This window comes from Geospiza fortis, unplaced genomic scaffold (assembly GCF_000277835.1).
Source record: "Geospiza fortis unplaced genomic scaffold, GeoFor_1.0 scaffold285, whole genome shotgun sequence".
NCBI classification, from domain to species: domain Eukaryota; kingdom Metazoa; phylum Chordata; class Aves; order Passeriformes; family Thraupidae; genus Geospiza; species Geospiza fortis.
The window spans coordinates 511,429-517,595 of record NW_005054403.1 but is presented as its reverse complement, the minus strand read 5'-3'; positions in this window follow the sequence as shown (position 1 = coordinate 517,595).

The following is a 6,167-nucleotide window of genomic DNA, read 5'->3' as shown; positions in this document are numbered from 1 at the left end:
TAGCCATTGCCCTGTAATGCTCAGGACCATGTGACACTGAATTGAGCTGTAACAAAGCTGCACTTAATTTTAAAACCTAGGAACAAAATAATAATACAGGGTTCATTCTACTCATGCAGATTACCAGAAGAGATTCAGCAGTCTGGTGAAAGTTAGCCATGTTTCCTTAATAAATCTTTACAGTTAAATATTTTTTAACCTTCCTCAAGAAAAGAAAAAACCTGGATGGAAGGTTGTCAGGCTGAGGGGACTACTCTTCACCTCTCTGAAGTTTGTTGTTTTTTTTTAATTCTATTCCCCATTCTATTTGAATGCATTTAGAGCAGTCTTAGTTGCATAATAGAAGATAATTTTGAACACCCTTAATCACATGGAAGAAAAGAATTTCTGATAGTGTGAGATTAGAGAGATAAGTCTTATTCCACAGTCCTCCACAAAGGGGTAACAGGATATTTTAGTATCAAAGCTCAGGAAGCCAAATTAAAGAATGTCCTCAATTCTGTAATTTGACTGATCTGCTTTCATAAGTGTTCTCTCCTATAATTATTTGCAGGGTTTCTGCACATGGATCCAGATGCACACACGCTAAAGCAAGCAGCATCATGTCATCCCAAACCAGAGGAAGGCAGGGGTGAATCACAATCTGCTAAGGGCTGACAGGATCAATGCAGCTTAGTGCAAAATGGCTTTATACTGTAAGAGTTTGTATAGAAGGGTCATGACACATCCCTCAGGATGGGAGTTTTGTGGTACAAGACCCTTTCTATACACCATAGCACTGGCTTGGATTTTGCAGAGGTTAAAAATCTCTGCAACCAGTGCTGCTGTGTTTCTCTGGTGCAGGGAGGAGGGTGGTGTAGATTTGATTGCACTCAGATGTATGAGCTTCATTCAAATCAGATAAATATTGAAATTATTAATGGACAAATCTAAACTAGGCATTCCTTCCCCTGAGGGAGCAAGAGTACTGAGGGCAATAGCAACAGATCAGGTACTGAGACATCCCCTTCCTTGTGCTCAGGGAAAGGAAATAAACACCACAGACACAACTGGGGAAGCAATACCAAATGGTCACACCCATTCTAGAGTAACCAGCTTATTTTCAGTTTGTTCCCTTAATGTTATCCTAACACGACTTTTCCAAGTAACGAGGCAGCCTCCAGTGGCTCCCTGCTGAAATGGTTTGCTACTGACTGCAGGGGAAAGTGCAGAGGCACTTCCAGCCCAGGAGAAAAGCGCGGATGCACTTCCATCCCTGGGCTACACTGCCGCCTCACGGCACTTCTGCACACAGCTGTTTCCACCCTCTAAAACACCAACAAGGTCACAATCAAAGAATTGTTATCTATGATTCTGCTGGTAACACCATTCTGACAAACCGTGCCTGTTCTATTCACTTGTTATTTTTAGGACAAATACGGAAGCACAGAATCTCCCATTTAGTTCCAGAGAGACACAAACCCGAAGGGGCAGAGGATTAGAACTCAGTTATTTGTAAAATTGTGGTCTGAAAGCAGGATGTAAATCAGTGGTTTACAGCTAGCAACAAAGAGCAGAACCCAGCAAAGAAAAGGCAGGCAGTGAGCAATGGAGCTGACAAAAATCCTGCAGGAAGGAATTTGCACTGAGGTGGCTCATAAGTGAGTGTTGTTCAAAAATGTTCTGGCACTGTGAAAAGGAGGGTGTTACATAGAGCTTTATCAACAGAAATGTTATCTCTAGGGTGCTGGGAAATACAACACAGCAGAAGAAGGATGCGTGCATAAAAAAGATTAAGTAGAAACAGTTGGTTTCTTTACAAAGCTTTCCATGAATTCAGGTTCCACAAATGTTTGTTTAAAGCATTTGCCTGAGCCCTCTAGACACAAAGCCTAAGATCCCAAATTTGAATAAAACTATACATTTGTATATACCTGAAAGACATACATGAAAATATCAAAGTGCAGAAGGACTGAACTGAGCCTCAACTATTCAGTGAGAAACAGCAACAGCAGAAAATATGTCTGGTTTCTTTTGCTCACAGTTTTCAAGCTGATCAATGTTACATTCAAATAACTCTATGGTAGCTGGGCATACACAGAAGAGTAAAGTAGCATCTCTTTTCCCATGGACTTTAGCATGTAAACGGGTAGAACCTTTTCTACAGCAGTGCTTCTCTGTATGTTATAATACTAATTATTCCTAGGACAAAAACCTCAAGAAAATTAACATAACGAGAAGCACTGAGGCACAAAAGGATAAAAAATTCAAGCATGAAAAATGACATTATAACTTAATTATTGTCCTTCTCCGTCAAGATGTTGGTGTTTCCCAAATAATAATGCAGAAAAGCAATCAGAATGAAGAACAGAAAATACAATTTCTTAATCCATTTTCTATCCCTACTAGAAGCAAAACATCTGGAAGATCCTAGAAAACTGCCTCTCTTCCAAACTCCAGTGACTCCAAAGAAAACAAATCATCTGAAGGATTTTGACAGTACAATTCAGTGTTCTGATTCCCCCATCTATGTTGCTGTCTAAAGACAAAACTACTAGAACTGAATGGGAAGTAGTCAGAAGGGATGGGAGACATAGATCAAAATAGAGACATTTTCAGTGAGAAATGCAGAGAAGCAACATGGACCTGAGAAAAGGAAAAGAGGAATACTGATTAAAAAAGTGCTTGGATAAGTAAATCAAATGAGAGTGGGGAGGACAGGAAGAAAAATGGAAGATAAATAAATGGAAACGCAAAACAAAGAATAATGAGAAAAAAATTGATCCTGCTGACCAGTTTAAAACAGAGTATAGTGTATTTATTAATATTTAGAATGGGAGGATGCTTCTGGAGTGAAGCTGGTGGTTTAGATTTTAAATATGGAAAAGGAACTAAGACTACATCTGTTCTGTTTGATAACTTAATTTCTTCAGCCCAGTCCCAGGATCTGGTCCCTTGTCATTCACATCTGAGTGTGTTCATCCACTTGTGAGCTCTCACTCGGAGTTAATTGAGTTAATTGACTGCTTCACACCAGGAAGAAGTCAGAGCAGGGCCCTGGAGGCTGCTGTGTGACCAGCACAGGTAAGACAATGCCACCATCCTTCCCACCCTGTCCTCCAAAATGAATGGAGCCAGCTCACCATCCACCACAGAGATTGTCACACCACTGAGCACGCAGCAGAGTCCCCCTGTACTGCCATTCCAATGCCACTCAGAAGGGCTGCTACCAGCCCACCTCAGTTTATTTCAAGCATTTTGAATTAAATGAACATTAAGAACAGAGTTTACAATTTAAGGGGCCACCATATGGTGCCATCCAGGGGACCTGGGGAAGCGTGTCCCAGCATGGATCCTCCCATGGAGGAAATGAGGCTGAAGCAATGTGGCCACCAGCTGTCCCCTGGCAGCCACCATGGCTGCCTGCTGCCTTACAGCTATGGTGGCACAGGAGCAAGAAAAATCATGCAGCAAACTTCTGGCTCCTGGAATGAGGTGGGGATTGCTTTCACCTGGACGCAGCCAGTGAGCTGGAGGGAGTCCTGGATGCTCCCCTCTGCTTTCAGTCCAAGAGCAGACATTTGTAACAGCAGCTGCAACCCGAAAAATAACATTTTAGAATCACACCCAGAACAATAGAACACGATGAATTTTGGCCAACTGCCATGCAACACACCCTTGATGTAATACTAAAGTCACACATGGCAAGGTACTCCATTATGAAATCTTACATAATCATCTTTCATTAAATTATTTTTGAGTGTCGTTCTCTGCTTATGATTTTATTTTGTTTTCCTCTTCATGTTTACCTCATTCATGAATTAGCTTTCTGCACTGGTTTTCTGTAGGACAATTTAATAATTTCAGGATGTTTTAAGAGCTTTTAATAAAGAAAATAAATGAATATTAATAAAATACCATGAAAAGTAAAAAATTGGCAGAGGTGATAAAAATCAATGCTTTGCTGTATTTCCAAGAAGGACAAAAATGGATCATTTCCTATCTAAATAACTATTTCCAATGACTATTAGAAGTGTTGACAACATCTGTCTATAATTGTGTAACTATAAAAATTGCTCTGCTTTTTTTTCTTTCATTAGGAGAAGGAACAGGTAACAACACTGAATTTTAAATTATCTTGACTGGATTCTTTTGTAGTAATAATAATAATAAGAAGAAGAATTTTCCTTTGAGTGGGAGCAATTGTCTAGTTAACAATTGTTCAGTGATCTCTAGAAACCTTTATTTCATACTGTTGCTTGGTGAAGTTGGCATGTGAGTTTACCAGAAGCTTCCTGTCTCACATACAGATGCCAGTACACTTCATTCTTTTGATGAACCTCATTTGGAGAATGTGAAAACTATTAAAAGCAGAAGGTGAATCCTTGTTTTGCCATGCACTCCAGGAAATTCTGACAGCCTCAGCATCCTCCCATGAGCAGCCCAGCCCAGGTGTCCCTTGGCCTTTCTATAAACCGGAGTTGGGCAGGAAGACAGTCCTACACCTGCTTCATGAGCCTCTCAGATGTATCTGGTGTGTGCATGAACACCATTGATGTGCATGAATCCTTCAGCAATCTCTCCAGGAATGTGCAGGCTGCCTGATAAAAATGCAGGTTGCACATTTCCAGACAGATGGCTACACTATTCAGAAGTGTGCTGGAACCTCTGGGGGTGTCACAGCACCTTAGAAGCCCCGGGGAAAATCACACACAGTCCTTCAGGATAATGCTGTCTTTGCAGCAGAGCCACTCCCTGCCTGCAGAACATCTCCAGCAAGTCTGCTGGAGACTGCCAAGTACTTGTCTTCCAAGCAGTGAAGTGCTACGGACTAAAGGCACCCTAGGAAAAATTACTTTTGAAACAACTGATCAATATTTTCACTTTGCCCCTTATTTTCCTGGAGGTCAGCTGCTGTTGCTGATGTTGTTGCCTCATGAAGGAAGCCTAAATCTACTTAGTAGTGTAGAACTGACTTGCAAAAGTCAAATTTCCAACACGTTATGTGCCAATAAAAGTTCCACAAGAGGCTCCTGAAGAGACTTGCCTTTACCAATGTGTCAGCAAGAACTGCTTTATCCCTTGGGACACTGGAAACAGCACTATCCAGCTACTCCCAGATGGATTTCATGATTGCAAAAGTGATACTATTTTCAGACTTTTTTTTAGATGTGAAAACCAGTAGTATTATTTTGCTTTTTTATACATCCCAGCTTATCTAAAGGCAAAGCATATGCCAAGGAACTTGCAGAGCAGCAGCACAAAGGTAGGAAGATGAGCGCTGCCCTGCACTGTCCACCAGCACTTGAAGCTGAAGAAAGTTTGGTTAGTTTTCAGTCCTCTAATTTGGCTAATTTTCAGTCTTCAGTTGGCTGATACCAACACTGGGCTTGTTTTTTTGAGCAAGAACTAACCAAATACATGAAATTTAGGCTTCTTCACAGCACCTTTATGAGATGAGGGATGGCTACCTCCCTTCCTACTCTGTGCTACAGACAAAGTGAGGAAAAATCACATTAGCTTTGAGTGTCCTTATTAATGGAACGGGGGGAAGCCAAGGAAAAAGGAGAACAGTACAGTGGGGATCCAGATGAGGCTGTATTTTGGAAACAGATGGCATCTTCAGTCCTTTCTGATGGAGGTGAGGTGTAGTTTGAGGGGCACATTTTCACTGGAAATTATGCCTTAAACATTAATCACTTGAGCTTTGTGCAACCTGCAGGACTCAGACACAAGCACTTGTGCCGCCAGCAGGTGAAAAAGCCCAGGATTTACTTTCTGGGATTTTTTGGCGAGGAACAGGGGAGCAGCGCACAACCCATTGGCTGTGTCTGTCCCGTGTCCCGCTGTCCACCCTCGTGTGCCCTGGAGCCAGCGGCAGGAGAAACGAGGTTGGCTGGAGAGATCAGCAGGTGTCCCATGGTGGGAGGCCGCCGCAGCACGAAGTTAAATCTTAACTTCGCTGTGTATTTCCCAAGGGAAAGATGCCTGTGACGTTAAAGAGAAAACATTTCAACACTTTGTCCATTTAAAAACCAAGGAATGCGCTCACACAGAGCAGCTCTCGGCACATTAAGCACTCAAACCTGAGCACAGAATCAATGAGGCTGGAAAAGACCTCTGATACCACCGAGCCCAGCCCATGGCCCGACCCCACCACGTCAGCCGGAGCACGGCACCGAGTGCCA